Source organism: Pagrus major, chromosome 20 (genome assembly GCF_040436345.1).
Source record: "Pagrus major chromosome 20, Pma_NU_1.0".
Lineage (NCBI taxonomy): Eukaryota > Metazoa > Chordata > Actinopteri > Spariformes > Sparidae > Pagrus > Pagrus major.
The window spans coordinates 5,813,472-5,826,464 of NC_133234.1; positions in this window are offsets into that span (position 1 = coordinate 5,813,472).

A 12,993-nucleotide genomic window follows, 5' to 3' on the forward strand; every position below is an offset into this window, starting at 1 on the left:
ACAGCATCACAGATGTTCTGCCATTGCTGTGTTTGTGACGTTCCTGTAAGACCCGTGCTGAAGCTGTAGACCACATGTTAACATTGTTTCACTGCTGCTCAAAGTCCTCCTCCTTTTATTACTACCATTTTATGGTGGCATCTCTCCAATCAAGTGGATAAAGTGGGATTCATCATTCAGCACACCTGGGTCAGAGCAGATTAGGATGGTAAGGTGTTTGGTGCATCTGGAGTTGACGTCTCTCATTTATTTTGTCTCTTGACAAAAAAGTAATAGAAAATATAAGAGACATTTAAGAGAATGTTGCTGCATGAGGCTCGTTGTTCAGGGAGGTCTTAGTTTGAATATCAACCAACCTAGAGGACAGATCCATCTGATGTCCACCCAGGCTTCCTTTTCTTGAGACATGGCATCAGTTCAACCTCCAAGTTTTGTGTCAGTGAGACCAACACTTGAAGACATTCTATGAGTATATTTATTTAACATTGATAGGTACGTTCCCCCACAGACAGACAGCAGGCAGGCTTCTGACCTCAGATATGTTTTTATCCATGTGGTCTCTGTCCCTGACATTGTCCTTTGCCCTCTGTCTCTCTGTGTCTCTGTGTCTCCGTGTCTGCTGAGACGTCTCTCTCCACATTCAGATGTCAGTGATGGTACCCAGAGGATTTGCCTATCAGTAACAGCACATGTTCTTCTGTTCAACATCAACAAGCTATCTGAGACCACACGTGTCTGCTAGGGCGTATGACTGCACTGCTTTACTGAGCACCCTGCATGTGTGTGCATGACTCTGTGTGCGTGTGTTTGTGTGTGTGTGTTTGTGTGTGTGTGTGTGTGTGTGTGTATCTCTGACTCTCTTTCACTTCCCCATTTTAACAACAAGCCAATTTCACAACAGTGACAGACAGGCTGGGTTAGCATGCAGACACACACACACACACACTCACACACACACTGACAAGGTTAAGAGATTGTGTGTGTTTGTGTTGAGAGTGTCATCTGTTGTTTTTGTTGTCACTATTTATATTCTACATCTAAGCGATAAAGCTGTGATGATGGTGTTGTGATGAAGCTCAATCCTGTCAGTGTTGTAAACCTATAATAATCATCATTAGTTTGTTCTTATCTAACTCTAACCCTTTTATCAATAATAGATTATTCTTGAAAATGTACTTTCAAAATATAAACATTTTTCTTTTAATGTTACAACTTCATTAACTGCTTTGTAGTTAAACATACAAGATGTGATTTCTGCCACTAGGGGTCTCTCAATCAAAACTAAATCAGATGTTTGCTGAGTGTTGTGGGGGGGAGGCCCGGGCCTGGTGCCAGGACAGAGCCAGCCAGCTCTGGAGGAGAGTGTCCAGGGCAGAACCACACCCTCTGGAGGAATTAACACCCAGAGTCACATCAGCTGGTCCTGATCCAGAGCTGTTAACCAACAGGAGGAGAGCTCTGAGAGTTTTTAATGTTTGGGATTAAAAAGTGGATTTATTTTCACTTCCTGACTGCAGGTGACCTCCACTGGCTGCTGTTTCTGTACTGTGATGGTGGATTTTATTTATCATCAGTCCCATTTATCAACCTGGCTGCAGCAGATCCACAGAGGTGACCTCCAGTGTTGTGTGTTTATGTTCTGTAATGTTGACTGATGACTGGAGCTGCTGGGAAATGTACTTTACATCATGATCATAACATTATAGAGAGGAGAGGGGAAACATAAGAGAGAGGATCAGAGTCTCTGGTGAGTGCTGAGGTCAGTGAATTTAAACAGACAGACACCCACAGTGTGTGACGTTGCTCGCTAGCTTATGGCTAATGTACAGTAAAGTAATCTGGCTGTTTGGGCAAACTTTTAGATTTCTCTGGGTTTGAACATTGTTGGAAATGTAAGTACACAACTCAACAAAATATATAACAAAGGTTTTTAGACCTTTTATTAACTTTACTTACATGTTATATATTAACATAAGTACATATTTGAGGTACCTTTACTTTGCCTGAGTAGTTAGACTTAACGGTCACTTTACAAATGAAGAATTTAAATAGAAAACATTCTGTATGATGAGCATGTAAAATGTGTTGTATTGTTAGAAATTCAAAATTGTTCAAATAGACTACAACAATAATAGAATACATTTAATATATATGAGAAAAAATAGTTCTTCTGAATGAAGTACATTTGATACAGTAAGCATATTATTTTTTAGTTTAGTATAGTATGTTATATACAAATGCGTACTTTAAACAGTATATTTTGACAAAAAGACACACATCGTTTTTGGACTGAGATAAATAATCTGGGCCCAAAACACTTTAAAAAGATCCATATGCATGTTTGGTATGAGGGAATATCATCAGACTTGGATAATGTATTGAATGAACGGGAGAAACTTTTTCTGGTCTCTTCTCAAGACAGTTTGAAAACTGTGATGATGAACTTTATGAACAGATGTTCTGTCTGAAGAGGGAACACGTCAACTATACTCATAATGATGTTTTTTAAATAAAGTTTTAGTTAGAGAAGAAGTCCAAAAAGCAATTGACACTGCTAAAGTTAGAAAAGCATTTGGAGTAGATGATTGTTGGGCTCATTGTATTGATTTGATCACAGTATTGTGCCTTCTGTCTGGATCAGGTCCATTATAACACCTATTCTAAAATCCCCATAAGATGAGCTGAAGGTGCCACTAAACTAAACTATTGGGGTGTTAGTCTACTGAGTACAGTGTATAAATTGTATTCTTTGATTTGAATAAAAGATTCGTAAAGTCTTTAGAGCAGAATAGTTTATTGGAAGAGGAGCAGAATGGGTTCTGAAAAGGAAGAGTCTGTATAGATCATATTTACACAGTATGTACCGTGGTTAAAATACAATAAGTCTACATTTGCTTGTTTTACTGATTACATTTGTACTTGTAAATATTCTTCTTTATTTATTTGGCTCCAGATGATACTATGATATTATAGTTTTTATTTTGTTTTGTTTTATTTAATTATTTATTTATGTATTTATTTTTGTTTTGTTTGTTTCATTTTGATTTGAGTATTGTGTCTTGTGCTTAGGGAACTGTGTTTGTTTTATTTTCATTCATTCATTCATTCATTCATTCTTATGTACGTACATAAATTAAGGTACATAAATAGGTAGTTTTCTTTCCGAAACCCGATCTGGGAGTGGAAGACAAAGGCCCGGTATGCCTGTAGTATGTTGTTTTGGAAGTCACTGGCAAATTCAGTCTGAGGCTGTGTTGTCCATTCAGTAGTTGTTCTGGAGCTTTCAGTTATATCACACACAGTCCTCATCAGCACATATCCAAACTCCATCAGCTCATGAAACTCATGTCATATGATCAAAAGCTCGAGAACAACTACTAAATGGACCTGAGCTCAGATAGTTTTGTCAACCACACACAGAGTTGTTTTTTTCTTAGATTTTTCCTTATAACCTCACAGAAAAAACTCAATCTGCACCTGTTATGACTACATTTCTCACATCTGTAAATTTCATGAATGAATCTCTTTACGGCTACAATCAGTTGTATCTGACTGGCTGTAAAATGAGGTCTGAACATCAATAAGCTGAGGATCTTTTAGTCCCAGTCTTCAGCATACAGAAGACAGAGGGAGACCATTATCTGTGTTTGCCTTCCTCTTCTTAGTGTTTGATAAATCTGCGTAGCAGGATGAGCTTGACCTTTTCATTCAGAGAAGCAGAGGTGAAGAGGAGTCCACATCACTGCAGACAGAAAGACTACACTGCAAAGAATCACAAGCCTGGCAGGAACTGTGATTCAGCATGCAGACTGCTGCTCCACCTAGCATCAGGAAACCTCTTTATAATGTTTCTTATCCAAGGTAACTCAGCTTGTTCCTGTTAAATGTTATTCACATTAATAATATAATCACAGTTTCTCCATCGATGGCCACTGAGCACCTCCAGCATGAGGAAAGTTCGTGAGACGAAGATCTCAGAAACCTCAGGATTGACTCTTGAGAAGATAAATGTGAATGACTTACCTTCTACCCATTAATGAACTTTGACATTAACCTAATTTTGTGGAAATAGAGAAATCACCTGGAAGTACTTTGAGACATGGTCTCCTAAATCATACACATGTGTACAAAGAGGAGCGAACACACAAAGGGTGTGTGTACATATATGTTAACATTCCTCCTGGTTCCTGTCCACTTGTAGGAGACAGGAGAGACAGCTGACAGCCTCTGAGAGGTTTATGTCTGCTGAGCAATAATCATGCGTGTGTGTGTGTGTGTGTGTGTGTGTGTGTGTGTGTGTGTGTGTGTGTGTGTGTGCGTGCGTGCTAGTGTAAGTGGTGAATGTGGCTGAGTAAACTAGATGCTATGAGAGACACTCAAAGACCCATCAGAGCTTTTTGTCCTGCTGACAAGAGCTCTTCACGGAGACAAACATCCACCTAGAAAACCACTTCTTAAACGCCGGGCCCACTGTCCATGACTGTTCCCTCCAGCAGCACTAACTGGCAGCTGCCTTCAAAACAAGCTCCGATCAGTGTCTTAGTTCTGCTGTGCAGTTTGATTTGTAAAGGAATATACACAGTCAGATCACCTGTGATCATCCGCTGCCTCACTGGCTCCAAAGGGATGAACGTGTCACTACTGTTTTAGTTGTTCCTCGCTGGGTTCAAGTGATTAACATTGATCATGTTGTTACAATACAATGCTCTGTTGGAAACCTTGTGTCCTGACATTCATGTGGATGACACTTAACACGAATAGTCACCCAAACACAGCTGCAGAACAAGTTCAGCCCTCCCTGATGGCAGTGCAAGTCCGAGCCACTGGGACCCTAACTCTCAACCCACAGGACCCAAAGGATTTACCGCCAAAGCCCTGGTGCAAGACACCACAGGACAGCGCCAAAGGTCCAATAACATTCAACTGATCCTGCAGTCAAACCTGCAGCTGTAACATGAAGCAAGAACTCACTTCCCGAGTAGTGAACACACATTTAAACAACCACTAATGCTGATGAAAATCTGTCTATGTCACTCAGGCACTGATATTCATAGACAAGGTAAAGTTTTTAAGTCTCATTCACAGAGTTCCTCCCTCACTCTCCAACTCTCTCCGAGGAGTTGTAACGGCAGGTGACCAGATGAAACACACTGTTACTTTGAGTAAACTTGTGGATTTCTCTGGTTTAAACATTGTTGGAAACATTTGGGATAATTTTGAGAACACAACTCAACAAAATATATAACAAAGACCTGGTTGTTTTAAGAAATGAAATAATGTATAGATGAGCAGAAAGAGTGATCACCTTGATCAAATATCTTTAATTAATTTATTCCATTAAAAAAATCTTTTGGTTTCCAGTATTTCAGGGAGAACAGAAACATGTTGGTGGGACAAATCTGTAAAATGTGACTACAGAGAAGAAGAGCTGAAGCGGTGCAGAGACCAGAGGGCTCTCTGTGGCTCCCTCTGCAGGTCAGCATCAGTCAGTGCTGCTTCACCTGTTTACTGAGGGTGGAGGACAACCAGTTCAAAGTATGAATAATACACACAATCAAATACTACTGACAGCTGTTTGGAGTATGAGGTTAGCTAGTTAGTATCCCCATAGTAACAAGTGACAAAATAGATCACACTGATAATATTATACTTGATGTATAGTGTGATTGATTTTTTTAGTTTCACAGTATATAATTATTATTTTTTAGTTTCACAGTATATAATTATTTTTTAGTTTCACAGTATATAATTATTATTTTTTTAGTTTCACAGTATATAATTATTATTTTTTAGTTTCACAGTATATATTATTATTTCTTAATTACACACTATGTAATTATTATTTCTTAATTACACACTATATAATTATTATTTCTTAATTACACACTATATAATTATTATTTCTTAATTTCACAGTATATAATTTTTTTTAGTTTCACAGTATATAAGTATTATTTTTTTAGTTTCACAGTATATAATTATTGTTTCTTAATTACACACTATATAATTATTATTTCTTAATTTCACAGTATATAATTATTATTTTTTTAGTTTCACAGTATATAATTATTGTTTCTTAATTACACACTATATAATTATTATTTCTTAATTTCACAGTATATAATTATTATTTTTTTGTTTCACAGTATATAATTATTGTTTCTTAATTACACACTATATAATTATTATTTCTTAATTACACAGTATATAATTATTATTTCTTAATTTCACAGTATATAATTATTGTTTCTTAATTACACACTATATAATTATTATTTCTTAATTACACAGTATATAATTATTATTTCTTAATTTCACAGTATATAATTATTATTTTTTTAGTTTCACAGTGTATAATTATTATTTTTTAGTTTCACAGTATATAAATATGCTGGGCACAAATGCAGATGTGAATCAGTTGAACTTTTCATCGTGATGATATTTTTCCCAGAACAGTAACTATAAAATACTTCATATCAAAGCTTACTGTTAGAAACTCAGCTATATTTCTGAAGCCAAAACAGACATCTACAGTAACAGATCAACCTCAGTAGTTCAGTGGTACTGAAGGTGCCTGTACTATACACCACTAAGCAACCACTAAACAATACTAAGATTTTAAGATTTTCAGTCTGAAGATAATGATGCAGCGGTGGGTGGGTTGTGAAATAGTAAGTCAGGAACATAGAAAGATGGGGACACAATGATGTTTAAATAGCAGCATCCAAAAATCAGTTCATGGTCTATGGGCAGAAAGACGATTGGCCAGGTATCATGATGAAAAATGTTTATGAATGAGAGGCTTTGGCAGCAGAGGAAAGTAGAAGTGACGGAGAGTGAAGTGGAGGAATAAAGGCACATGAAGGAGAAAACCCTTCCATCATGGACTTAATGTGGATGTTGTTCTCCAGGATCAATAAGTTAGCATCTTCACTGCCTCATACACGTGATTCAGAGCAACCCTGCAGCACAATGCTGTGTGTTCACTATTATGAGAAAAGGGTCATTCTAGATATTCTGAGAAGATTATTCAGATATACCTTAACACGTTTTACCAGTTATATTGAAGTTGTACTTTTGATTATATCAAAAGTCAATTTTTATTTATGCCAGTGTAAATCATACTATAGCTCATTTTGCCTCCTCCTTGCAGGTGCACTGTACATTTTAAAAGTTCACTTTAAATAAGTCATGAAACTGATAACCTCAGAATTATCAAGTAGTATTTGAAGAGTATTGAATTTAAGTTGTTATGTTTAAGTTTTAACAACTTATAACAAATTATGAGTCTACTTTACTTGATAATTGTGTTGCTTTGTCAGATTTCACAGTGTATCTGATTTGTGATGCTTCAGTTCAAGCACACTGCTGTGAGCTGATCAGGCAATCAAATGAGTTAAGGGGAGTGCAGACATCAAGCAGTGACAGAAGTGCAGACACAAACCAAGTTGCAACAATAAAAGCATCCAATACAACAAAAAACTCATGCAAATAAAAACACAGCACGCAACAATATAAAATACTTAAAAAACATCACTTCTGCCCTTTGACATGTGATACACACATACTTATTCATACACTAAGCTTACTTTCCCTGTTTCCAGTCTTTGTTGCTAAGCTAGTTTGAACCCAGATGGCAGCTTTCTATTTGTTTTGTCTGCAGATTTGTGTTTTTCCTAAACCGTCAGGCTCAGAGTGAAAACACGGTCCTGTCGGCCCCTGGCCTTGTTTTAAACATCTGGACAACCTCCCTGGCTCAACCGTGGACCAGCTCCGTTCCAGGATGTCCTTCAGTCCTATTTGTTTGGAGTGTCATTTACAATGGAGGTCAGCAGATGTATGGCAGCCTGTGCTCCGGACAGACACGGGAAGCTGGCAGGAAGCTGGCAGAGCAAAGAAAGGAAGAGCACATGGAGAGAAGAATAGGCCCAGTGACAGAGACCCTCACTGCTATGATCCATATATCCTCTCTCAAAGGGACACATGCACAAAAGATTAACACTTCATATGAAGTCCACATCATAACTGTGTCCAAAGTTTACTAAGAACAGTGATGATGATGTAGACAGTTTGTAAAGGCTGGTGCTTAATAACACACACACAGAAATGTGAATCAAGTTGGTCGAAGAACATTATCATGAAGATTTGTCACATAGACACAACAACACATGTTAAATAAGGTTTAAGTCTACTCATTAAGTTGTCAACAGCATATTGTGAAGTTTTTGAATGATCTTTACAATACTTTATAAATACTACAAATACTGAGTAGTTCATAAACATTATGCACAAGGAGATTATAAAGTTGTAACAGATGTTTGTAAACAATTAGATATTATAATAAAAATCAAATATTTTAATAGATATATTTTTTTATAAGTAAAAGAAATTTCTGTTTTCAGTGTCATCTCCCCACTGATTGGAATGAAATGTGGGTGGAGAAATAGTAAATTGATTTAGGATGTCTGCCTGAACAACGCTGCACCAGAGTTTTTATTTAAAAATATATTATTTAAAGTATATAGAGTTTTAATCATTCTACAGAATCAGGAGGGAGTCTGCCAAGTCTGCCAATATCACTTTTACTATGAGACTTCAGCCTGGCAGGTGAAAGCCAGGTGTGTGTGTGTGTGTGTGTGTGTGTGTGTGTGTGTGTGTGTGTGTGTGTGTGTGTGTGTGTGTGCAGAATGTAAACATAACACAGATTTCCTAAACCTTCAAATTCTCAGAAGAAATGCATCAACACCTGATCACTCATGTCCGCTGCCTATGCAGGAAGTAGTGTGTCCTCTATATCGTGAGGAGGAAATGTGGGTGTGGAGGTGGAGGTGGTCAGGAGAACCACATTTGAGTCTCATTATAGACATGAAAGTATTAACTCTGAGCAAAATCTTTCCCTAATCACCACAAGGTGTCTTAGTTGCGTAACCCAAAGCATATCAGAACCATAGTTTGTTTACCATAACTGTGACCATACTGAAGTTGCCATGCGCAGATATTACAGAGAGGGAGGATTTAAAAAGTGTTTTTGGAAAGCAAAAGCAGAGTGTGTGTGTGGGTGTGGGTGTGTGTGTGTGTGTGTGTGTGAGGGAAAGGGAGAGAGAAACAAAGCTTTCTATGCATTTTCCATTCATCTATCTGTCAGCTTATATCTTTACATACATTCCTGCCTCTCTTGCCCCTATTGTGTCGCATCAAGCCATCTGTGTGTCTGTTCCTGCAACTCTGACACATTTCCTATACTGCTGGTGTGTGTGTGCGCGTGTATGTGTGTGTGTGTGTGAATGAGAACCACTTCATGTTTTTGGTGGGGTAATAAGGAAACTCATAGTCAGGGCTTTTGTAAAGAGCTTATTGTTAGCTGCTGCGTCCACACACTCCTAATGGGCCAATCCATTTGAAAAAGAATAGCAGGAAATAGAAAGTGGTTGTGTGAGCGAGTCAAGGCTGCTGCCTTACTCACAAAATGTGGTCACCTTTTTGTGGTACCATAAATTTTATCCACACCCAGTTACTCACTGACATACACTGACAGGTGTGTCAAATATGACTTATTACAACTTACAGTGAATATCAGGCAAATATGAGGAAACCCAAGTCTGTCTGTTTATAATAACACACAAAGACATACATGCAAATCGAACAGAGACACACAATATGATAATAACAAACATGACACCTTTTATATGTGGAGAGTAACTAACATCCACACTGTTTATAATTACACTGTTCATATTGTAAATATTACTACAGTGTTCATATTGTAAATATTATGTATATATGAGTCAATTCTATTTCTCATCTTCTTATATTGTTTATTATTATTTATTTATTTATTTATTTTTACTTTTTTTATTGTTAATTGTAATTGCTGTCCTTTGGCTGCTGTGACAAAGAAATTTCCCCATTTGCGGGACAAATAAAGGAATTCTAATTCTGATTCTGATTCTGATTCTACTCTGCTACATTTCAGAGGAAAATGTAGTTTTTACTCCACAACACAGCACGGTGGCACTGAGTTCTGTACTGAGGTCTCACTTGTAAATGAGATCTTCATCTCAATGCCACTTCCTGATTAAATGAAGTATATACTATATACTGGTGAGCAATGTTGCAAGACAGTCTTAGGTTTGATTCCAGAAGTGGCCACATGGGGAGCCTTGTGGGGCTCCAGAGGAAGCTGCATGTAATCTGATAAATCACCTCCAGTGATGTCACCGAGTGACTAATGCCAAGTTGGTGGTTTCTGTAGATCCAGAAGCTTGTCTGCAGCAGGCTGGAGAGGCAGGGATGAGATACAGCCAATCAGAACAGACACTTCTCTGCTTCCTCCCTCTCTGACCCCGGCCTCATCCTGCATCTATGTGTAAGAGCAGGCTCAATAACAGCCTGTAGTTTCAGGATACATACACAAAAGTTGTTCAGGATTCTCAGGCAGTTTGTGGGCAGTGAGCAGGCTGTTGCAAAAATGATCTATGCTTTCTGAGCATTCTCCAAAACCATGGTTCACTCATATTCTTTTCCTTTTCTTTCTTGCTTTTTTAGCTGCAAATCAGAGCACAGACAACTCAGACTTCTTGCACTGCATGTTTCCTGTGTCATGTGTTGCCTGTGTGATCTTGTAACTTGTGACGTCTGTCAATGATCAGTCATGTAGTGAGAAAAGACGGCAAGACTCCCGATTACAAAACAGAAAGTTGTGTGGTGTGAACAGCACAGAGATCTCATGATGACTTTGAAAGTCATGGAGTGTGGCCAAGGCTAATGGGCATTGTGGGTAATGTAGACACCAGATTTTGAAAAGCAGTCCACTGGTCTATCATTGCACTCCTACAACACTATTGGATTCATTCTAGACAGTTTAAAAACAAATGATCAAAGTGGAGACACTGAACCACAGATATCACCTTTATTATTTCACATCTTCTCCTTCCTTCTCTGAACATGGCTACGTGGCCACAGCTGAAATTAATGCTTACATGCAGATTTTTACCACCTGAGTGAACCCACTAAAAACAGGCGATTGTCTCTTTTCACAAAATTTTCAAGCGCATCTGATTATCGTGTTCCAGTCACAGCCGATAAACACACATGATCGTTGGAGTGAATGTGATTGTACACACTGACATCAGAGAGTAAAGCCAGATGTTATCTGATTCAGTTTAATTCACTCTGTGACACCCAAACATTGACCTCAGACATGTTCTCTGTTCCAGAGGTCTAAATATGATTCATATTACCTCTTTTTGACAATAAGAACTTTAGCGCATGTTGCATTCTCACTCTCTTGATTGTCATTGGTTCATTCATTTTGAACTATAAATCAACATCAAAGTTCCAGTTCTGCAGCTGTCTGAATGTGCCTGACAGGCAGGACTCTTCATGGTGTTTCTTCTGGGTCTACAGTGGGTGACATAAATGGATACACAGGGAGCAGCTCGTTTTGTTGGCTTCAAAGTTCAGTGAATCACAAGGTCTCATTTTCCTGTTGCTGGCTCTTTCTGCTGACCATAGCAGGGGCCCTGGAGTTCACCACACAGACACACTCATGCACACACACCCAGTTCTTGGTTTCCGTCTCTTTCACATATAGTGATTTTTAGTCTTCGTACCTGAATACTGAGGAGAGAAATGGCCAGTGACAGGGTGCACGCTGCTTTACCCAACCCTCCCAGTCAGAGTGAAGAGGAGAACAGAGAAGAAGAGAAGGCCTTTGGGAATATTTTTGCAGAGTTAGAATCTGTGGACCTGCCACTGGGAACCACCTTAAGGTAAACTCATGCAATATTTTTTAAAGGCATACTAGGCAGGATGTTCATCATAAACAATCATTGACTCACACTAAATAACTCAATCCTCACTTATGACCAGCTAGAAGTGTATTTTGCTGTGTTCATGACTGGGCGTCAGGGATTCTTGAAAAGACAGTTGACTGCTGAGTCTCATTCGCAGGTCGTACACCTTTACTTTCATCTGACCAAAGCTGATGGTGGACTCATTAACCTGACTCGCATAATGAGTGATTTAAAATGCTGATTGATATTGTAATGGTTTGGGTCGTGCCTCTTGATTAATGGGTTTTCTGAGAGTGTTGGAGACGGGAAAGTTAGCCAAAAGTGCACAACCACACATGTCTGGGGTTTCCACAATACTCGTCGTTTATTATTATCATTGTTCTCCATTATAACGCACACTCCACAACACGCAAATAATTTTCGCGCTTTAAATTATTATTACTGTCAATAAAACTGCACCTTATCGTCTTGCACCTTATGTTCCAGTTACCTTTACTCCTCGATACCTCAGTATATCTATCCATCCATCCATCTATCTATCTATCTATCTATCTATCTATGTAACTTAGCAACACAGTATGTCTTAAAGGTACATTCCACAATTTAAACTTACAATATGCACACCAAGAGATGCCAAAAACAAAACAAAACATATGTAAATTTGCTTAAAATACCAAAGATGTAATGGCACTTTTAGCATATTGCACTCTTAAAAACACTTTAAACATCCAAAGAAGCTGGATTTATGAGCAGCAGCAGGTGCCCCAGGTATTCAGGTGCCCCAGGTATTCAGTCAGGCTTCAACCAAGTGACTGCTTCAGACTGCTGGGCCCACGTGCAGCCTTATATGAAAAGCAGACAGTCAGGGCTGAAAGATAAACCACTGCCCTCTTCTGATACTTTTGGGTGAAATTAGTCTCTAAATCTATATTTTGATTTACAGGTGACCATGTGTGATTATAATATTCTCTTCAAGAGAAAAACAATCAGTCAAAGATAAGACAGCATCAGTTTTATAGTGCTTTTTGTTTAATCTGAAAATATAATATTATTAATATTATTTATCAAGTAGCCTATCAGACCTAATTCAATAACATTAATGTAATATTAACTGGGATTAGTATATTAATCAGAATTCAGAATCAGAATTGCTTTAAATACTTAAATATAAAAATAGAGTAATAATCAATAATATCAT